Consider the following 24,690-nt stretch of genomic DNA (forward strand, 5'->3'; position numbering starts at 1 on the left):
TCTAAGCATGTCAGTTTAAAGGATAAATCTGAAGAATATTTTAAAAGGAAATTATCGAAGTTCAAAAATAGTAGACAAGTAATGAAATGTTTTGTTACTTCAAATGAAAAGGCAGTTACATGGTAAGCCTAAGAATTGCTAAGACTGGGCAGGCTCACCCTATTCGAGAAAACTTTATACTGCCAGCAGCTAAAGATATCGTTTTAACATTATTCAAAGCTATTAACTTTTTATTACCTCTTTGCACAACCTATATGTGTGAAGGATCTTCTTCCATGTTATTTGAAAAATAAATACAAAATAAAATTAATAGTGGATCCTAATTTACGGTTAAAACCTAAGTGAAATAAGACTAGACATAAAGAAATTGATCCCTGTTAAACAGGCTGAAATTTCACAGTAAATTTTAGAATTAAAATATTCTAACTGAAATTTTGATAATTAAAATGGTAACCAGTTTTTATCTAATACTTTTTATGTGTGCATGTTTAATACAAATAGCCAAATACGTTGTGGAAATGGCGAATATACTTTTTTAATATTTCTATTGAGAAACTGAAAAATAATCATCGTAAAATGTAGTGATGGTACTAAAGTTTTTCAGTCTTTGTTTAGGTAGTACGCGTTAGTCAAAAGGTTGAGAACCTCCGGCATAGAGCATCGAAAAAGTTATAGTCTAATAGCATTACGATGTTTAATTTCACTTGGAATTCTAAAGCCAGATTGAATGTTCTCTTTAAAACTACTTTAGCAGTGGGTATACAGTGTAAACTCGGGAACATGTCTTTGCCAAAGGAAAATCATTAAGATACTCCCGTGCTTTGGAATATTAGCGCAACCTTGTAATGGAATTCAGTTCGAGTTATGTATTTTTCTTACTTTACATTGTGAGAAATTTGTGAATAAATTCGTTACCATCGATGACCTTAACTCTTTAATTAATTTTAGTTTTGCATAATTGGACTCTCTCAGGTTTGGGGCTTAAAGTTGCGATGTTTACCAGACATTTCATATTCAAGAACATAGTAACCCCGCCGTTTTGTATTGGATTAAAGCTACGTAGATGTCGGATGCATTTTCAACTCTGAAATAATTTACACTCATAATTAATTTGCTTAAAAAGTATCTAGAAACGGATCTAATAGCAGAAAGTATTAGTTACAAATTTCATTCGGTTATTATAGTAATGTGTAGGAAAACAACATTTAAATTTTAGGTGGGCTGTGTTGTTTAAATACTTTAAAAAGCAGAAATGGTAAAATGATTTCTTCTTATATGTCTCTTCATGGTAGTGTTCTGCGTTGTAGTTTTTTTTCCTTTTCTTGATTTAGAGATCTTTATCTTCCCATTTCGTTGATTTAGAGCTAAGTGAATCGATGTATAACATACACACATGCATACAATGCGCAAATTTTGTAAGGGGTAAGATAAGATAAAATACTACCTTTAATTTGCAATTTTGAATTTATTTCTTGCTCGTCAGTATCTTTAGATAAAATTAAGTCACTACGGTAATAAAAGCATTTTTTAAGTGATAAGTTTAAAAGTTTAACAAGTTTAAAAACTTGTTCTGTAATGTGTCTGCATCAAAAGTTGGAAGCAGGCACCAATTCTAACTGAAATGCATTCTGGTAAGAAGTCTGTTGAATGTGAGATCTTTTTCTCATCAAAGGTGTTTTTTATTCAAAGCTTATGGGTCGGAGTTTCTGCCTTCTCTGCTTGCATTGTTTACGTACTGAGTTCATAGCGGGGGGCTCTCCGTTCTTCTAACCAGCTGCAAATTTTGTCCCTTGGGGCTTAAGCAAGATACGGAGAACATAGGAATTTCTGTTCGCCTCCGTCATAAGATAGCCATTAACTTCCAGTGGAATGTAGTAGATAAGTTTACCCTGCTCCCAGCGCGTCTGTAAATTTTTGATACGGTCAAGTACTTTCCTGAGGGAGGCACAAGTTACTAAAAGTTCTTTTTTAGGTCCAGGGTTTGTATACCTTTTCTTCCGGCGAATGCATACCTTTGGGAATCGGAGTACTGATAGAATTGCAACCAAGTTCTTTCCGCACCTGAAGAGCCGGAATTAGCCATCTTCGCTGGCAAGATGCTCTTGATTTGTACATTTTTTTACATAAATGTTTAGTGTTTTGATTTTGTATCGATCTGTGTAATCATCTCTAAATGGCCGGGCTCTGTCTCTGGGCCATCGGTGTAGATTAATTTTCATATGGTCGAAATCTAGTCTTTTGAGACCTCTGTACGTCTTTCTTTGCTTAAAAAGTGTATTTTTCCTTTGAAGAATGAGTGAAATTTTATTTTCCTCTATCTTTCAATTAGAAGAATGTGTTACTTTATCAATTGCGGCTCAGGTGCTAAATTTATGCAAAGAAAACGAGCTTTAATAAGTCAGGTAACACGGTGTTTTCAAAAATGACTGCATGTAGAAGAACTCATTAAACAACACAATGTTAAATTGATGCTTTATTGTGGAAACCAAAAATCAATTTATGCAGTTATTTATTTGGACTTCACATTTTTCGTAATGGGAACCAAAACGTCAGTCAAATGAGTAATTGCTGAATTGCCAATAAGGTTGAAGTTGTCGGGAACCATAAACGAGACTTCTGTTTCCACTTTTGAAAGAAGGATGTGTTGTGTTTGTAAACATAGATATATAATAAGAGTGCTGGAATTTTTTTTATTTATTTTTTTTTTTTTCATTTCCTTTATAAACTTGCTGTAAATTTGTATATTAATTTCTGTTTGAAAATTTACTGTGCAGCCTCTCAAAAACAACAACCTGTCCTTTCAGATGATTTTGTTGATAACCTTGGAATGCGTAACTGGAGTGACGTTGAGTGCTTTTTGGACAACTGTTTCATATACTCGAATAAACTTAATTTTATAATTGCTGCCGAAAATTAGCGCACGTAGATGTAGCGCCTGTTTCATTAATAAGATTATTTCATGTTAAGCCTGATATAGATTTTATTATTTCTTGAGATTAAGCTAGTGCTGCTTGTAATGTTTTCCTAGTTTGTATCACTTGGGTTCGATTTAAATTATAGCAGAGCATTGGAAAGGTATGTGTCAAAAGTGTTCTTTCCGGTAAAAACTTTCTTAGGGAAATTGGGTCGTATTTACTTTACACATGGAATAAACCACAAAAACTCTCAAGTTCCAGTTCATTCGCCTTGTTTTGAACCCATTTCAAACTACCGTAAATTGCTCTATTCCAAACTTTATGTTGGCGCATTGCGCAACTTTGAAAATGATATCTGAAGATGTGCGACATGTAGCATTTGGAAAGAAGCCTCTCCCCTTTTTCTCTTACCCCATTCTTTTCGTAAAATACTGCAGGTTGGATTCGCCTAAAAATTGTCTGGAAACTTGGGACATCACAAGAATGGTTCCTAACATGATGAAAATACATTTGAGAGTATGCGTGAGTCGAATGCAGATAAATGAAACTGAAAAGTGGTTTGAAGTGGATGATTTTGAAACCTTTTAGTGCATGAAAAGTTTATAAATGAAAGATTTGGCATGTATTGAAAGTTTCTGGACTAGACATAAAAGGAACTTAATAGTAACTTCGCTAACGTGTGTTTCGATTTTTGAACCAACTTTTTGGGGAATGCAAGTAGCAGTCTCAACGTATTTGAAAGGAAATAATTTAAGATAATCCTCAGAAAAGTGCACTTAGAATTCTTTTCTTGAGTAAGTTCATTAACAGTCTTCCTGCAATATCGAATTGGCACACTTTCAGCTTCGGAATTTTAGAGAATCAATCCGTTTCAGAGAAGTCAGTCAAATTTAGAGAATAAGCTACAAAGAAATGGGTTAGTTTTATTCAGAAGCTTCTTCCCCTTTTTTACGTGTCTGAGGATGTATTTATATGAAATTCGTTCCTGGCAAAATAAAATGCGTGCATGGCTCGTAAAGTGACGGAATCAAAGGAATCGAGCAGTAGTCTTTAGAGTAGTTACTACTGCGAAATGCAAGTTCTTTTTTAATAACATTTCATTGCAAATTGATTAACGCGTGCCGAGCTGATATCGTTTAGTATTGCTTGATGTTCTTGTAATTTATTAGTTTCCTGAATAAAACAAATTTAGTTCTTCCCCATTTTTTTTTTTTTTAACTTTAATTTCTTTGTATTTTTATGAACTAACGCACCAATCAGTTGCCCCATCCCCCCTCTCCTTTATGAAGAGAGGGACGATCCGTACGAATTCGTGAAAGCAAGAGTCTCACTCAGAAAGTAATGGCCAGGAGGAATTTTGATGGCGTAGAAGTGTTGAAGTCAACATTAATCAAGCCGGCACATTAATTGTGCCTATTCTAAAAAGTTTATATTTTAGATAAATTTGCAGTAAGATAGAAGGAGCAGACAGACTGCAGTCCAGCTAGGCCAAAGCGTAGAAAGCAAGTGCGTTATGTTCAGAGTGAAATCTTAATTCAGACTGAATTAGTTTGTTTTTGTTCTCAATGCATTTTGATTGGATAGGTAATACTGCTGTAAAATTACTGTTGGCTGTTTTAGTTCCATTTAAATCACCAGAATTATGTAAAAGTTTAATGACATGGATTAATCTCGAAATGACACAGTGCAAATAGAGGTTACTATTTTTAGAATAGAGAACGGAAATTAATTAACTCTGCTAATTTAATCTTTTACATATTTTTTTTTTCTTTTCTTTTCTTCTTCTTACAGATAGGTAGATAGTTTTGCAGCGTTCCTATTGCATGCTTATTATTCTTGCTGTGAGATGTAAAAAGGATCTTTTAGAAATTTGCATTCTAAAATTTATTTGCATAGCATACTTTAGCAATATTTGTTTAGAATTCCTATTGTATCTTAAGCAGTTTCGATCGCTTGACGATGGAATTATTCTCCAGCCATATGACTTTTTTCCGATACAGTGTTATGTAATTAGAATTCTGGGTTGGAATAAGCTATGAAGTGCATAATTTTAAGAAGCCTATTTAAGTGTGAGCTACAAATCAAAAATTGGAGTTGCCAGTTTGGGGAATTTTTCGAACATTTATTATTCAGTAAAAACTGCAAGAAAAAGCAATTATCTATCTATCTATCTATCTCTGTATATATTTTTAAGTATGATTAAACATCGGTAACGATAATATGTTAGCATATAGGACTAAGATGAAATATCGCTCTCCCAAGTTTCTGAATAAATGCTTAAAAATTTTCAAAGAAATATTGAATGTTCGAAGCAGAAGGGAGGGGGAACTGAATCCGTTCAAAATACTTCAATCCGATTGTAAGATTGTATAATACGGAAGTTGCTTCTATTATTCTTGAGTTGGCCGAGCTTTCTTTTTTATTAGTTGCTATCTTATAGCTTGTTGTAATTGCTGAAAGCCGTTTGTTAAGATGATAAGGAGATGACCAAAACTAATTGTGGAGAAGTGCTCTTTGCTACCTTTCCTCTTCTGTCGTAATTTTGTTGGCCTAACTAGATAAGAACGTACTGGTAACTAACTGACAAGAAAATTGATCTGTCAGTGGCATCAGATGCTAGCAAACCGAGCGTAACAGAGCCAATTAGCTGTCAGTGAGGGAGAAAAGAAATACCTCTTTTTTGATGGCAGATGGATGACAGTGTAGAAAAGATCCCTCGATACTATTTTAGTAAATGTTTTCTTTTTCTGTTTCTTGTGTCTTATCGAAGTAAAGCAGACTCTGCTCTTTTATACATCCTCCCACTCCTGCTGGTTCCCGCCCCTTTGATATAGAATCGAATTTTTGTCCTACGGTTTGTTCTGCATCAAAACACCTCGGTGCATCGAAGTTGCTTCCTCCCCTCCGCCCTTTTTAAGGTTGCTGGTATTGTCACATGCAGTTTACATTTTTATTTCTGAAGTATTCTGAAGATGCTGTTTCATATATAATAATCTCAATAGATTTCTGAGATGTTGATTTGAAAAATTTGGCTTTTTATTCAATGATGTATTTGATGTTGGATTCAGTAGACACATTCTGATCGTGACGTTTTGATTATGCATGTAGCATAAAGAAATGAAAATATAATGTGATTTCTTTGACTTTTGTTCGTCGATATTCTTCCCCGGTATTTGATTTGTTGTGTTGGGTGAACGTAAAATGTAGACGCTTAATTTGTGTATTCAATTTCTTTCTGGAACTCGCTGAGTAAGTCGGGTTTAAAAAACTTCGAAAAACGAAAGAGGACATAATCTTGATTTTATCATCCGCAACTGGTGTGCCATGAGTAGGGTATAGGTGTGCCGCAATCAAATACATGTATTTGACATTTTGCAATTTTTTATCATGTATTTAATACACAATGACAATTTTTTTCCCTTAATAATGTCTATTTTAAATGTTTTTATATATTTCACTGTTGTGTTGTTGTGTGTGTGATTGTGTGTCAGCATTTGAATTTTTTCGGCACTTCCTTGATAACTCGGAACTCAAAAATATATAACTTTTTTTTATGCGCAGGTATCACAGTGATAATTATAATGATTGCATATAAATAAATATGTTATGGTTTTATAATTGTATATTTTTCAAATTAAAAACAAAAATTTATTGTAAATTTTGTGTATAAATCAATATACATTAGCTTTTGGTGTGCCACGAAATTCCAGAAAGATTTTTTGTGCGTCGCAAGTGAGAAAAGGTTGTGGAGCACTGATCTATTTGAAAAATAAAAAATATTGTACGAATTTTTATGTTTCGAACGAAGAGGTTAAGAATAAGATGCAATTAAAAATGTAAATTTTAGTAATAGATGAGGCAGTGCTTATTTGTACATCCATACGGACGTAATTTGTCATTTCGTATATCCACATAATTGAGCGCTGAATAGGAATACTTCGAATCAGGGCAAAGAAGCTGTTTTTATGACTTTCTCTGTGTGTAATATGAATATTGACCAGTTTCGTTTAGAAACTTCTTGAAGGCATCATTTCTCTTAGTCTGATGGCTCTCGTATTTGGTTACACATAATCGTCAACGAAGCCGAAAATATTAAAACCTTAACAAGTTCCCTATACACCCCAGCGATTGTTTTTATATTTCGTTGGAACTAGTTGTTGTTTCAAAACAAGATTGAAATGCCAATTTTGTGAAATATACTTATCAACAAATTGAGTGAATTTTCAGATGTTTTATATTTCTTTTATAAAAATTGCAATTTGGAAAATTACTGAGCCTGATGTACTATATTTCTCGCGCCTGTGAAAACACTTTGAAACTGTAGAAGTAATCTAGTGAATTCAACAATGGAAAATCAGTCGGAATGCTTCATAAATGCAAAAGTAACTTTGTAAATGATAGTTACTTTACACAGAATTCAGAAGTTTAAAAAAAAAGGGGGGAGGAAGTGAAATTAATCACCGCGGGTATGCTAAGACGAAATATTGGATATCGAAACGTATAGCTGCGTATTCAATGTAGTGCATATAACCTAGAAATAATTAACCAATGAATGCTGTGCTTTGCGTACGAAATTTGTATGTAGTAACCATTTAGATACTGTGTAGACCAGGGTATCTTGAAAATGGTCGATATGACATTGAGAGGAGTCATTTCGGACTTGTCAGTTGGCGGTAGAAGGGAAAATGATTTTTAAATCACCAATATAATAAAGAACTTCATTATTACAATTTATTGCCTGATAATCCTCCCGTGCTTTGCCATAATCAAATACACCAAACTGATGTAACGATTTAATATATATCGTAATTAGATGCGGATCCCTCCAGTAAGCACAAAGTTCAGAAACTTTTTTTAATATTCATGTAATTTTGTTCTTTTTCAAGGCATTCAGAAAGATGCTGCTTTAAATTTTAAAAAATGGTTTCGCCCTAGTAGTGTTTGTTTTCGTCTTGCTGATTGATTTACTTGCGGATTTTGAATGTATGGTCTCTGTTTAAGCAGTATTAGTGAAGAGCTTCAAGAAAATGATGTTATATCTGCTCGTGATGGTTCTGAAGATAAATTGCACGTAAAAAGACAGAAAGACGACGACTGTAGCGGACGATACGGAGACATGACTGGTGGCCTAGAACAGACATGATTGGAGGCCTAGGTAGTGGTAGTGAAACAGATATGATATTCTTTTGGAATTGTACTCGAATTCGGTGAGTCACGACTTTGCGCATTACCCTTGTTTGCCTCTTTCGAGAAAAAACATTTCATGAGCATCACATTTGTTGCTACTATTCAGTAAACATTTCGTGCTATAACTCTGAATTTTCAAGTGATTTTGGGTTTTTTTTCTCATATATTTTTGAAAGTACGTTGACACCGAGTTTTGAGAAGGTTAGTAAGAAGAATGAAGCCAACGAAAAATATAGTTGCGGTCACCGTGGAGGCGGAAAAATTTTTTGAAAAGTATGAAGGTGGCATGCCTATCCGTGACTTGGATATGGTATACCGTATGCCGAATATATTAGTGTCTACGGTTGTGGAAGACAAATACGCTATAAATCCGCTAACTTTGCGAAAGGGTAAAGTCGATTACCAAACAAAGATCAGAGAATATGGTGAGAAATTCCTGTCGATCTAGATTAACAGAAAAACGTTTATGTATTTAGTATGTATTTTCAACCACTTCATTTGTATTTTAGTATTACACAAATTTATGATAAAAATCTGATTTTTTTTTCTAAGAACTGATTAAAAATTTTTCGATTATTCCTTATATTAAAAATTCGTTTGATATGTGTCATGACCAGGAACGGATGACTGACGTATACCGAAGAACCACTGTATTCTTTCTGAGGTGTATTCGGTAATTAAATTATTTGCATTAACTTTTGCTCTCGATTTTAATGCAATAAAGTTCGTAAAAAATGCGAAATCCTGTATATGTATACTAGTGCGCAAAATTAAAGAAAAAATTGCATATTATCCGGAATTTGTGAAAAACTAATAAACAGATTTTAATGAAATTTGGTATAAATAAGCATTTATAACAGAGAAAGAGGTTTACCATTGAAAAGTAATTTTATTTGCGCATGATTATCAGTAAATCTCGCAGTGTAAGAACATCCAAAATCCACATTTTGATGTCTAAATAAAAACGAGTCTAATATGGGGTATGGTTCCCTTTCACAGCCGGACAGGTAGTGTAGCTTGACGGCATACAGGACAGGAGACGGTTAACCCTGTGGCAGTCGTTCTGGTCCCAACTCCGGTATGGTTCTCGGAGGGAGATGCAATATGAAATTGCCCTTCCAGGAATGTACCCGATATTTAGAGATACGTAAAAGAACGTACCCGATATTTTAAGGTCAGAAGATCTAGTTGGCCAATCCATGCGGCCTCTCTTTCCAGGTAATCGTCGATCAGCTGAGCCGTATGTGGACGAGCGTTATCGTACGCTAACAGGAACACAGGACTTTCTGCGGTACAGTTACACCGACAATCATTGTTCCGGCTGAAACTCGTCTGTAGAACGCACGTTCCTCTGAATTCTGGTCTAAAGGTCAGTTTACACCTGTCAGAGAGGCTCGGAGCGAGTCGCTCCTTACGATTACATTGACAATGTAAACGCTCACTTCGATGGAGTATAAACGTAGGGGAGATAAGTCAGCGCTCCGTTTCTACTTTGAACCTGTTGAAAAATCTCTCCGGGCAGTTACTCCGAGCAGCGTTCGCAGGGACGTCGTGACAATGAGTTCTATAATCTGAGATTAAGCGATAGCCAAACCATGGCATTTTTTAATGCATACGCATCTTATGAAGTGTTTTACTTCTATAATTATGTGAGCTTATATTCATTTTTCTACAAGCATCCCTACATGAGGATGCAATAAATATATGATAAACTATAAAAATAAAAAATTAAAAGATATGTAGATCTGTTTTATTGGGAATATTTAAATTTCTTGCTTTGTATAAAAACATTCTGGGCAACAATTCGTTACAATTCCGCTTGGATGTGTGAGTGCAAGTACTGAAGGTGTATTAAGGTTTATACAAATTATGCTAGATGAATTCTAATCTCCTTAAACTATCCGTTTTAGCATTTTAAAAGTAAAGTATAATCACTATATTTACGGATTAATTTTGTTGATATCACTTTGTCATCACCAGAAACACAATTTCAGTAGGATCCAAAAGTAACAATTTGCGATAAATGTCTTCCTCTTGGAACTATATCATAATATATGTAGAATTTGACTTAATTCACAGCATGAGAGCACGAAGTAATATTTAAATGGTTTATTTAATAGAAAGAAATAAAAGTAAATAAAAAAAGTATATAAAGATGAAGTTAACGGTATGCAGGATTAACATAATGATGCACCAACAGTCCTTTTATAAACTCTTGAAGACGTGTGAGCCGTCTGCTCACGTCTGCCCTCCACTCTCGACCAGGTCTCAGCCCTGTCTGGGATGATTCTTACTGCGCTGGGTGAAGCTATACTGATGACGTCATAACGGGCAATTCTCATTCAGCAATTGGACGGTATGATTTCCCACAGCTTCGGCCAGCCTGAAGAGGCATCGTCCTCGATGTCTGTTGAATGGACATCACTATCATGTACCTGCAAAGATAAATAAAAAAAAAAAAAAAGAAAAGAAAAAAGAGAGTATCAGGTCCTTAGGTTTTGAGCTGATACAAACATCAAATCAATTTGACCATGGCTTCATATGGTCAGCCGCAGTAGATGTCAAATTTGGTCCTTCATGGCATCCTACTTTCTCGACTTCATATCTGTCATTTGATCGAACAGCTATGATTTTATACGGTCCATGAAACTTAGGTCGTAGTTTCAAACCAGTCCCATATTGAGTTATCTGAGTGGCTACCAAGTCGCCAATCTTGTATAGTTTCGGTTTCTTACGTTTCTTGTTGAATTGTTTACGATTCTCTTCTTGTATCTTCAAAATGTTGTTTTTCGCATCTTCTCTCATTTCATCACGTTCTTGCATCAATTGTTTTAGATATTCTTCATTCAATATCTCACTAATTCTCAAATCTTCTTTATTCTTCATTTTCGTGCCTATGAGAAGCTCAAACGGTGAATATTTTGTACTTCTCGTAGTTGTACTGTTGATTATTCTCTGAACATCTGAAACATATTTAAACCATTTCGTTGAATCTTCATGTGATAATTTTGACAAAACAGGAATCAAAATTCTATGAATTCGCTCAATTTGTCCATTACCTCTTGGAATACCGGTAGTAATTTTGACATGTTCTATTCCTTCTTCAGTACAATAAGCTGAAAATTCTTTCGATGCAAAGGCACTACCTCGATCTGAAATGATTCTGGCTGGATTTCCAAATACAGTCTGTTGTTGCTTCAATTTTGAAATAACTTCTTGTGTAGTTGGTGATTTCACTGGATAGAACCAAGTAAATTTCGTAAAAGCGTCGACAACAGTTAGAATGTGTTGGTATCTCTTGTTCGTCGATGGAAGAGGTCCAATAAAGTCGATATGATACGTACTCAAAGGAACGTTTTCTTTTGGTACAGGATGAAGAAATCCTTCTGCTTTTCCTTGCTTCTTGTTGTACAGTATACATTCTATACAGTTAGCAATTACTTCTCAAACTTTACATTTCAGTCTGGGAATATAGAATTCTTGCTCTACAGCACTCACAGTTTTATCTACAGCAAAGTGACCTTTTTTATGTACCTTCTGTATGATTTCATTCTGTAAGGATTCTGGCACTAGTAGAAGATCTTTACCGTTTTCAAATTTGTACAAAATATCATTTCTCACGAAGAATCCCATTTTCTTCTCCCTTCTCAACTAAATTCTTGATTAACTTCACATGTTCATCTTCATTCTGTTGTTGTGCTAACCGAATCTTCTCAGTTACATCGGATGTGTATGATGTTAAAATTAAAGCATTTCTACTTAAAGCATCAGCATGTTTCATTTGGCTTCCTGAACGATGTACAATTTCGTAATCGAATTCTTCAATAAACATTGCCCATCTTGCAATTTTAGGAGTTAAATCTTTCTTATCTAAAGTTTTCTGAAAAGCGCTACAATCAGTTACAATTTTGAATTTAGTCCCTAACAAATAGTTTCGAAATTTCTTCAGAGCTTCTATTACTGCAAGGGCTTCTAATTCGTAACTACAGAGTTTCTCTTGCTGCGGTGAAGTCTTCTTACTCATATACTGGATTGGGTGATAATTACCATCATCAGACAATTGGAGTAATACCGCACCAAAGCCTTGACTACTAGCATCAGTATGAAGTTCTAATGGATATCCTTGCCTAAATATGTGTAGAACAGGTGCCTGAGAGAGAATTTCTTTTAATCTGCAAAAAGCTTCCTGTTGTTCGGAATCGAACTTAAAACCAATACCTTTTCTAAGTAAGTCACTAAGAGGTTTAACTATTTTAGCATACTGAGGAATGAATTTACGAAAATAACCTGTTAGTCCTAAAAAGCTTTGTAGTTGTTTACAGTTACGCGGTTGTGAAAAGTTTCGAACAGCAACAGTTTTGGAAGGTGATGGTCGAATAGTTCCGTTTTCAATTACATGTCCCAAAAATTCAATTTTACGTTTTAAGAATTGGCACTTTTTGAAATTTATTTGTAATCCATACTCCGAAGCAGTTTTGAGTACTCTTTCTAATTTGTCTAAACATTCAGCTTCATCATTAGCCGGTATGACTATATCATCCATATAAATAATTAGTACACCTTCATTTAACAAGTCACGAAATACTGAATAAATGTACCTTTGAAAAACATTTGGACTAATACATAAACCAAAAGGAGCTTTAAGAAATTCGTAGATACCATTATGTGTTACAAATGCGGTATATTTGGTGCAATTTTCGTCTATGTCTACATGGAAAAAGCCATTTCTCAAATCTAGTGTCGTGAAGACTTTTGACTGTTCTAAGCGATCAAGTACTTCCGAAATTAAAGGCAGTGGAAATTTGTCTTTAATAATCTTCTTATTCAATTTCCGATAATCTATACATAAACGTTTCGAATTATTACGCTTGTTACACAAAACAATAGGCGCCGAATAATTAGAATTGCTAGGCTTTATTATGCCCTCTTTCAACCATTCCTTAATTTGATCGTCAACAACTTTTTGTTCCGCGAAAGACATGTATCTTCTATTTTGACAGACAGGAATATCATCGCATAAATTTATTTGCATCTTGAAGTCAGATTGTCTATTTTTCCGAGGCTGGTACGAATTAATTAAATTACACAGTCTTTCTTTATGTTCTGCATTCGAAATATGCGATAAATCAATCTCGTTGGCAGAAATAGCATTCACCAGATGTGAAAGGTAATTAAACGTCGAGCTACTTCCGCTTTCGGGACTTTTGTTTACATTAACAGGGACGCCAGACGATCGCGAAGGATCATAAACATTCTTCAATGAGACAGCAATATTCAAATTTCCCATAACGCAACGAACGTTAGAATTTCGATATGACTCAGCAGTTATCAAGTTTACATTACTTTTATTCCGATGAGAAATTATTTGAAGGCCATTCTCAGTAAAAGAGAAGTTAAACTGACTCAATACATCCAAACCTAATACAATTTGATTACATAATGACTTAACAACATAAATTTTCGTACGGAGTGAAAACCCATCAATTGAAATATCAGAAATGAAAAAGCCGATGGGGTACGTTTGCTTTGATTCAATTCCGTTTAATGTGATATCGCTACAATTTAAATTAGGAGAACCAATCTGCTTGTGTAACTCTACGCTGCATATCGTTACATCTGAACCAGTGTCAACTAAACTATCAACTAAATGATTATTTATCTCTACAGTCTTCATAATTCTATCCTTGTCACAAATTCGTTGTAATAAAGCTGCTTGATGTGTCTCGGGGGTCTGCTCTGGACAGTTCGTTGAATAATGCCCGAACTTCTTACATTTTATACATTTTACACCCTTTGATTTGTTTACACAATGCTTAGAATAATGCCCAAATTCCTGGCAATTAAAACATTTGACCTTATTAACGTTAGATTGATTTCGGTTTGATGACGAAAGCTTACTTCTATCTTTAACTTGAGTGTCTACTTTCGGTTTCGGATTTTTAAACTTATCATTGTCTGATCTCATTTTATCATAAATTTTAAGCCTTTGTTTAAATTCAGATATTGTTTCGCAACCATACAGTATAGTTTTCCTAACCACAGAATCGGGAATACCATCAATAACATATTTAATTAATGAAGCATCTTCAATGTTACCTCGCGAACACATTTCTTTCATTTTCAAAAAATACTCATCTAAAGATTCATTAGGCATTAATTTACGTTTACATAACATTTCATGCAACTCAGCAGAATTAAAAGCTTTACCATATTCAGATTTCAAAAGCTTTTTTAACTTACACCAATCATTAACTTTAGGTTCACTCTGAATAAATAGTTTCGCTTTACCTTTTAATGATCTTTTAGCAAAAACTAATTTATGCAAATCACTCAATTTTAAAGAATTTATAACATCTTCAAATTCATCAATCCATTTATCAACATTTTCATATGCATTACCAGAAAAAGGATTAACAATACTTTCAATATCAGAAAAACTAAGATGAGGTTTAAAATGATCTTGAATTGGAAGCTGCATAGTGTTGTTTACTTGAGATTCGTTAAAACCAGGATTGTCTCTTTGATTATCATCAAGCATTACTTCAGAAAATTTATTAATAGTTTCATCTTCAATATCACTATTTTCTTCATGCAAAATATTTTCAAATAATACAGATGAATCACATAGGAAAGAGACAATTCGGGTTACGACTTCCGTTTTTAAACCTTCTGAATTTATGCACAGTACATTGCAAATTTTAATTAACTCATTCAAAGTAAAACTATTCTGCACTGCATCTATTTTCTTATTATATTCTTCAGAATCTGGTTTAAATACAAAGCCAGAAAATTCACGTAATCGTTTCCGGTTATTTCGATCTCCATCAGTATTAAAAATAAGCTTATGCAAACTTTTGATTTCAGAACTTTTACTGTTCTTTAAAGCTGCTTCCAATTCTGGAATTTCTACTAACTTCATATTGGAAAGAAAGTTTTGTACTCACCCGACAGATGATCGTCGTCAATTGGGTAATCCACACTTTATACGAGTAATCCAATAAATCGAATAACTTGTGACAACAGTTCACTCAGTTCACAGTTCAAAGCACAGTTCTACTACTCGCACATTTTGGAATTCGAGGCCGCACGGTTGGTCGCCATATTTTTTTGTAGAATTTGACTTAATTCACAGCATGAGAGCACGAAGTAATATTTAAATGGTTTATTTAATAGAAAGAAATAAAAGTAAATAAAAAAAGTATATAAAGATGAAGTTAACGGTATGCAGGATTAACATAATGATGCACCAACAGTCCTTTTATAAACTCTTGAAGACGTGTGAGCCGTCTGCTCACGTCTGCCCTCCACTCTCGACCAGGTCTCAGCGCTGTCTGGGATGATTCTTACTGCGCTGGGTGAAGCTATACTGATGACGTCATAACGGGCAATTCTCATTCAGCATTGGACGGTATGATTTCCCACATATATATATTCTTTTAGTGGTAATATATGTAATGCTCCCAAGTTTTTTGCTTCTTCTTATTTATTTAAGATTTTCTGAATAATTAGGTAGATATCATGCAGTTTACTTCTGTCGTGTTAATGGTAGCTTTGAATAAATATTCCATGTGTTCATTTTGCACTCTTCTCTAGAAATAACACAGTTCCAGTCAGAACTCTGCATAATTAATTCATGCACAGAAAGCTGCTGATTCTGTGGATTCTGGATGAATAAATATATTCTTTCTATTAATAAATAATAAAACACATTATTACTTTTACATTATTTTGTAAATGATTAATTAGGTGTAAATAAACAGTTGTATATAGTAGAAAAACTTTGGTAATTTGACTTTCAGTAACCACAGTTGACTAAATAACTTCTCTCAAACTGAGTTTCTTTTAAATTCTTGTATCTGATATGCAATAACGTTTTTGTAACTTTGGACATTCTCGTCCGAAATTCATTTAATAGTTCATTTGATACTCCTAATTCACAGCGGCAAGCTACCCAATCACGTACCCATTGAGCAGAAATTAATTCGTTTGAAACTGCTTCGCAGACTTCAAGCACTGCAGCCTAAGAACATCTATTGTATGTTCAATGCATATTCTTTCCTGCAGCTGCGACGTCGGTATCCATTTCGTAAGCAAACGGAGGCGAGTTGTCAGTCCACTCTGATTGGTGTAAACAATCTATCAGAGTACAGGTCCGTTCACTCGGTTCGAAACGCCCGGACGAGCGGCTCGCTACGAGCAGCTTTGACAGATGTAAACTGGCCTTAAGACGTGTGTTTCGTCTGTGCCATGCTGAACGCGCCTTTTTTTTTTTTTTTTTTTTTTTTTTTTTTTTGCCTGAGCGGAGCGCAAACAGCGAGTGTCCTAGTATGCAGCCTTATCTCATGAAGCCTTTGCGCAGATAAATAACGATCTTCATTTCATCGTTAGAGTTCTTCGTCGACCTTGTCAAGATGTCTTGATGTGAATGAGAATTTTTTTTAAAGTAGACGTGAAAAAAATGCAGCGCTAACACCAGAACTAAAACTCTCTACCTCTCGAATACGCGTCTAGTATGCTTCCATTACACCACGCAGGCATGTGGAAAGGAGGGAGAAATACATTGTTATGAATCTAATGCCCTGAAGCTATTTCCACAAATTGCAGACAACATTGAGCACCGTATCCACCTGCACTTGTGATTGATCTGTCTTCAATCTACCGACAACTGCACTTGATTCTGTTATCCATAAGTTTGTGGCTACTTATTTTACCTTATACCTTTTAAAATTTACCTAACTTGCAAGATATACCTTTTAAAATGTACCTAACTAGCGAGAAACACGGGGAATGTCGTGAAGGTGGTAGGAGCACACAAATCACCGAAAACCCCTCGTGCGCTTAATATCGCCTCCACAATAACAGCTACGTAGGCACGCAATTGTAAGCTTACGCATTTGGTTCTGAATATTTGCATAATTCTCCAGCGGTATAATTATTACCTTTGGTTCAATACCTTTCGTAAAAATACGTATAATTTGGAAATTCTGGTAATTTTGCCGACAATTGCATGTATGCCGTGTCCACAATAGCCCTTGCCCAGCTTTTTTTATGCAACTGTTGGTTTTAGATATGTATTTACTTCCAATTGCAAAAATGTTTTAAATGACGCAAAAACTCATGTTTTCGCATTTTTTAATTTAAAGGGGGAAAATGTGTAAAATACGGAATCTAACGTTTCTCTGGTCCCTACGTGTATTTAAGAAAATTTTGTAGCCATTATCTATATATATATAAAGAAGTCTGTGTGTTTGCTTGTCCGCTAAGAACTCAAGTCACTACTACAGCTATCACAAACCAAACTTTCTACAATTCTTTTTCTAGGTCCTGGAAAAGGTCGACGTCCACCTCCCCTCCCCAAAAAAATGTAGCTAAAAATCTGAGATATTAATTAAAAACTCTGAAAAAGTAGTTTTCGCCCTCATTTTTTCCAAGTGGGAACAGTCTCGCACGCTGGAGATAAAAATCTGCTTTGTTTCGAGAAGTGTTGCCACTGCTCGCTTTCATAGAGAGTGTTAATAAAAAATTTCTGAGTTTTGCAATGAAATAAAAATAGCTTTGCCAAACATTAAATACATTATTATTTTATATTTGTAAGTTTATAAATATATATATAAAGAATATATATATTTATAAATATATATATATATTTATTTATATATAAATATATTTATAAATATATACATAAAGAAGAATGCCTGTTTATGTGTTTGTTTTTCGCGTTATTGATTTCTGATCAATTATGGTAATTTTTTTGCCACATTTCGCATCAGACTGAAAAATGTATTACTATGATTCGTACTTTTTGCATCTTTATTAGAGAAGGATTACTCGTTCTCCCTGTTGTTTGATGCATTATTCTCAACCTAACTTACTTGGCATCGGGTATTAACGCTAGTAAAAAATAAAATGCAGAAAATTTGACTTCGAGGTGCTCAAATTAGGCGTTCTAATAATCCAAGTGAACGTAATTCGCAATCTAATTAATGCCAAGGTTATCATAATATCAGTTCTTGGATTATAAACAATTTTTTTTTTCCCCTAGCTGAGATGATGGATATGACTTACATGAGTTGTTTATAAAATTCTTTCAGTATTTTAACCCTGGGACAGTGTATTTTATTATGTCTTTATATCTTTATGTTTAACAACGAACATTCCTTTCATATATCTTAAATTACATTTTTTAATTTTGCGCGCGAGTACAGATACAACTCTATCTTGTATATGATTTTTATACAGTTTGGTTTATTTTGGTTAAAGCAAAACACTCGAGGAGTATCTGCCTAAGAGGAGGCTACCGACATCGATAGCATCTGTATGATTGCTTGTCACCTTGTTTAATTCTCAATAAATACGAAAGGTAGTACGCCGGGGCAATACCATTTTTGCTCATAGCGATGATATGGTGCCCCTTGTACTTGTTATAAAGAGGGATGTCTCTGGAAGACTTTCTAAGCAAAACTCGCTTGTAAATACGTTACGCATGGGGAAACAACAAAAACGCCTAATCAGTCACCGCGTTCGCTGGAAATCGAACCTGGGACTGAACTGCCAATGTTCCGCGACTTTTAGTGCTCAGCCGCTAGTGGGCCTTTTTTTTTTTTTTATTGTAAAAATAATTGAAAGGCCTGTTTTAATAAGAGAACGGAAGGAGTAGAAAAGTAAAAACAAAATATTTGGACTAATTTATTTTGTTCTTATGTTACAAATATTTATTTCAAACTACTTGTAACTTTTACTAATAACTTTTTAGTATATATATATATGTTGAATCTCTGGAACAGGTTTTATGCTTTTTTCACAAATATTCCAGAAATGAAGAAGCTCCTTTCGCTGTTTTTACGTCGATTGTTTGCATAATATGGAGTTCCTGCTCCATAGTTAATGTATTTTTGCTACGGTATTTTTCTCTAACTCTCCTACCTCTGCACTATCGTCGCTGAAATTTCATTTCATTCTTCAGCGTTATCATCTTTTTATATATGTGCGATTACAAGTGGATCAAATTTCCTTGTGAAGTAGTAAAATTTTCTGCTTCTTTACTGCTCGTATTCGTAATGTATTTGGAAGAACGTTTAGCTGGCAGTCGGAGACAACTTTTTTTTCCCCCTCCCTCCTTTATTTCCTGCTAATTAACTGTACAAAGAGAGGGAAGGAGTCAGAAGAAGAAGAAAAATCTGTATTTCTTTTGTAGTTGCCGTTCGACGAATTTGGCTTACGTTTAACATGTCAAAAGCGCGATTTGTGGTATATATTAGATTTAGTTGTTATAACATGAATTTTGCCTCAAAACTGAATTTGAAATCTCTTCATTGAATGACTGAGTTATATTTTTTTTATTTTAAAACATAAAATTTTTATAATATTAAAAAAAAAAAAAAAAAAAGAAAACCTCTAAAAATATTTTGAACTGCATATGTTAAAATAGTTAAGATATTAGAAAAGTATCTGGATTATTTTCCAGAAAATGTTATTTCTTTAAAATTTCATGGCACTTACGAATACAGTTTGAAAAGTCATATGATTGAATAAAATTTGATGTAAATACGTAAAAAGGCCATTATGCCATATGCAGTTTATGATACGTAATTATTATGTCGGAATTTCATCGGAGGGTCATTTCTCCAATTATATTAAAATACCTCGTTGAAAAGAGTAAGCACATTTCTGAATGCAGAATGTTCATATTTTGTTTCATATCGGGTGGGTTTGGCGTATTCATTTCGTGTTTAGTTATAACATAAATTAAGTTAATGATGATTTTTTAGACTGTTGTTTGGAGTTTCTTGAGTATTGGAAGAGTAACATAGCTTATTATTACTATGATGTTCTTAAAATTATTTACAGCATGGAACTAACAAACTGTATTGTATGATGACAATGAATGTGATGTTTCATATTAAGCTTGATGGAGGTGGCATCTGCAAGTATTCGCGATGAGCATCCAGAATCGTGCTATTTCAACTTTTCGTTTCATATCATAGAAGAATTCATTTTTTTAAATACAAAAGAAGTCATAAAGTTCTATTTCATGCATATCGAATTGATTTCATTAACTCCAAGTTAAATCTCTTCACCTTTATGGCCATCGAATATTTATTAGCGAGAAAAATCTCATCACTTCCCGTTCCGTTTGCATTAGAAGAATTCAAGAGTAAAATTGTTCATTTTAAGAAATCCGAAGTAAAGTGTGCGTCAAATAAGTAAATGTCTAAAAAGAGATGACTTTTTTTTAAGGTGGATGAAAAGCATTTAAAATGCGTCGGAAAAGTATCATATGATCCTGTGTTTTGGATACTATGTAGTAATTTTGTTTCGTAGATAGCCCTGAAAAATTCATTTCTTTGTAAATGACTGAACATTCTCCTTCGCAATGAAACGGACATTTTCAAAATATTCAGCAAAATAATGAATATTTTGTTAGAAACTCTGATAGCGGATTGATTTATAGACACATTTCATTAAGTATAAGAACTTTTGATCACGTTTGGGCTTCAGCGATGGCTCTGCATAAAAAGGCTAAAATGGGACGATTTAATCTAGAGGGGGGAGGGGAAACTGATCTGAGAATGTCTATTCTTGCCAGTTTATATTAGGTTGGAAGTGGGATATTATTAGAATTGTTTGCTGTCTAAGCAGTTTTTTTAAAAAAAGTCAAATTGATAGTTATTAAATTATATAGTTGTTACTTTTAGAGTTATTCTAAAATATTAAAAATTGCTACAAAATGCGCAATAATTTATGAAACGGAATCACTTTTGTTTCCGGTTGTCCTAAATTTTCTTATTCCTCTATGTATTTACTCAAAACATAGATTTCCTTCCGTTAAAACTGGGTTAATTAAAATTTAATTGAATAAGCTGTGGGCAGAAAATGTGAATTTAACATTACGCCTTTGATATTCATCCCGTAAGTGTAATTGTACACGCCACAAATGTATATTGGAATTTTAGAAGTTTCCTCTTCCCCCAAGCACCTTTATATGTTTCGAATCACCGGAATTACGTGATTTTTATTCTGTTTTTATCCATTTAATGCAATTTGAAAGAACGTGAATCCGTCGATCCATTTCTCGAGATTTCGAAAAGCCGCGTACCACTGTAGAGTGGTTGCTTGTTAGGATATTTTTATTTCTGCGCATTCTTTTCATTCTTCGAGTCGAACTTAACCTTTTATATATTCCTTTTCGAGCCCTTTCATATGCGGCTGCTGGAGGACGAGCGCAACTTTAAATCTAGTTTTTATTCGAGATCTCGTTATATTCAAATCGCATTTGATTCAGTTTAAATGCCCTTTTTAAGAATTTTCATTTCCAAAAATACATTTAATTTGTCCTTCAGAATTGCGGCTAAACTTTCGAAGATCGTTAGAACTATTTCTATAGCTTAAAAGGCATAAAAAGATTTTGGGGGGGGGGGAAGGTCGCCGTTCGTATGCTATGAGCAGATCTGGGAAGAGATTAGAATTTTCTTGGCTTTACATTATGTACAAAAGAAAACAGTGCAATGTTGTTTTTATAAAGGAGGGACACTCTAAGACACTGGAGGCATGTTCCTTGAGCCTTTTTAATAGTTTTTTAGAGGCTTAAAAATTGGTCTAATGGCATTTGAACTATGCCTAATTCTTGAAATATTATCCTGTTAACAGTAAACAAGCTGAGGTTATATAAGGATTTACACGTTTATTCAGGTTTTGCCATTGTATTTTATTCATCCAGCGTTAAAATCTTGAGAGCCAGTTTAGTTTTCCGTGTACATTTCACGCTAATACAGGGTTCGTGCGGTCCTTAAAAGTTTTTTGGAATCGATGTTTGGTCCTTAAAAGTCCTTAATTTTGGCCAAAAACGGCAGAAGGTCCTTAATTTTAATCATCAGAAATGTCTGTCTGTTTTTACAACTGCCATTTTGAGTGTGAATTATCATTTTGGAGGAATATATTTGGCGATTCTCTGACATATACGGTTATCTTTTGAATGTGTTCATGGGTTATAATTTGTTCCTATTTCTATTTGAATGGGTTCATGGGTTATAATTTGTTCCTATTTCTAATATAAATGGTGGGGTACTGGAGTTTCTAAGCAAGAAGTGAAACATAAGCATTTCGGAAATCATTTTTTCTAAGAAGAGCTCTTAAAGAACTTTTTGCCTCTATTAAACGCTTCTGAATTTGGCGACTTATCAACATTTTGGCGATTTTAAGATCAGTTTCTATAAAAGGTTTTTAATTCCGAGATCTTGAAATTTTTCGACAATTGTTTTTTAAAACATATTTTTAAACTATACATGGTGTTTCTATATTTTACAATTTTTAATGAAGGTGTTTTTATATATTTTTGCCTTACCATGAAATGAGAAATGAATTGATTGATTGAATGAGCAATATATCTGTAATGAAATTCAAGGAAATAAGTTTAAATGAAGTGCGGCAAAAATGTATATAAATTAATAAGCCGTACGAGGACTCATGGTGTCCACATCAGAATTTATTTGTTTATTCTTAATGTCATCATCATTTACGAGTTTATATCTAAGTGAGCCAATACATAACTCAAGTTGTATTCATGGCAGATAATTATTTGCCTAATTTTCTTAGATTTCACGGTGGGCTCTATAATTTTATCTTGAATTCTTTCAGTTTCATTTTGCATTTTTGATTGTACACATTGAAAATAATTTTTTCATAGTAATTTTTCACTTGTTAATTCCCGAGAGATAAATGTGTTGAGGTTACAAAGTGTGTTAAGTTTTAGGCATTTATCCATTATTGTCCTGTTGTTATTTAATTGATTAACATACAGCTAAAAAGGAGCCACTTTTTGTATTACACTGTTGTTTTCAATATTATATCATAAGATAATTTTTTTTTTTATTTACTAATAGTCTAGTTTTTTTGGGGGGGGTTATTTCTAAGAATTTACCTGGAACAAAATAAAATATTATCCACAAAGTAATTAATTCCTAGCTTCATCTTTGATTATGTTAAATATTAGAATGCATTTAATTTTGATTTTGCCTATGAAGTACTCAGAAATGGCACTTTACTATACAGTCAAAAATCTTGTTTTCATTTTTATTTAATTTTTTAATTGCTTTGCATGGATATCAAGTATTAAAATGTGTTGTTGAATATTAATGTTTACTTTTTTGCGTGATTTTTGGGCGGATTTTCTTTTAAAGATAATCTTGATGTTCTACTTACAAATTATACATAAGTTTTAGCATATTTTAAAAAATACTTAATTTTTTAGGGGCACCAGTTTTTTTTAAATTTTTTTCTACTATACGCTTAAAAAATTTCTGTTTTCATTTCTTTAATATTATAAGAGTTCTTATTCTTATATGATTGGTATTAACTGCTTAAGCAAATATAAAATTAAGGTAGTTTTAACTGGAAAAGTGAAAAATAAATTAGTCACTTATTCATTTTATTAAATGTTCATAACAGTAGCTCCATAAACTTATAATTCTTTGCTGTAATAATGGTTTAGGCTAAATTCTTGAAAGGATATGGTAAGTAGGGGTGCTCCGTATCTTCTCTTTAATTTGTTTTGGACTAGTAATGAGTAGAAATGAGAATTAAAACACACTAATGGTAACCTCTTCCTTTCAGGAAGAAATACGATGGACACTTCCATTTATTGGGATAAACAAGTTTGTAGATTTCAAAACGTAAGGTTTAAATGCATCCTTTTCAAAACTTTTTACTCATTTCTTTATTTTTTACATCTTTAACCATATATACGATAAGCAGTGCTGTTTTGCTTCCCTTTTTTTAAAAGAAAAAGTAGCTTTGCTGTTTAGAACTATTGTCAAAATTTTAAAAGCCTTAAACATCAGTTTTTATTAACTATATGATCGTTTCTTTTTTCTTTTTTTTTTCCCCTTTGATTTACTTAGTGGGAATAGCGTGTTATTGTTTTTAATCCATTTTGTACCTTATCTTGTTAGTCAGTTTGTTTCAGCATTCAAATTTATTTCCTGCCTTTGGTCCTCGCTGAATACAATTGCCACTGAAGCAGGTTTGGTTTCTTTTAAATCTCTTTATTTTTTTCATTTCATTTTTGTAATTTTAGTTTTTATAAATATACCTCGGATATATTTTTGTAAAAAAGTTTTAAGTGGGAAGGCAGTTGCTAAATTTGTATAACTTCTGACCTTATTCTGTGTTATCTAACACAATAACCACGCTAAAAAAGGGGGGGAGATGATTACCATTTAAAAAGAAAAAGTTAAAGGATGAAAGGGAGGGAAAAGATTTACACATATTTAAATATAACTCAGTGTAAAATTTGCATTTTTATAGTCTCTAGGTAAGTAACTATAAAAATTGCTATTCGGTTTATTAGAACAAACTTGTTGAAATGAAATCTTAAAATTTCATTTTGGTACAAAATGTTTGGTTTTTAATTAATTTGAATATATTCAGAAGTAGCATATTTTGCTGTGAATGCAGAAGTGTTATTGAATTCTAGCTGTTCACATAGACATATACACACAATTTCTCTCTCTGTTCATTAAGCAGTTAAAATACATTTAAAGATATGAATTTTAATATTTGTAATACAACTCATAATTTCTGTAATTTTCTT

The 24,690-nt window shown here is 33.3% G+C and overlaps 1 protein-coding gene across 4 annotated transcripts in view; it reads left to right on the forward strand.

The window, feature by feature from the left end:
* LOC146997436 (nucleolysin TIAR-like) overlaps window positions 1-24,690 on the forward strand; it is a 57,836-nt gene that overhangs the window by 24,180 nt on the left and 8,966 nt on the right. The window lies entirely within an intron of this gene.

This window comes from Stegodyphus dumicola, chromosome 5 (assembly GCF_044657685.1).
Source record: "Stegodyphus dumicola isolate Sdum_Otavi_A_Nest chromosome 5, ASM4465768v1".
Taxonomy (NCBI): domain Eukaryota; kingdom Metazoa; phylum Arthropoda; class Arachnida; order Araneae; family Eresidae; genus Stegodyphus; species Stegodyphus dumicola.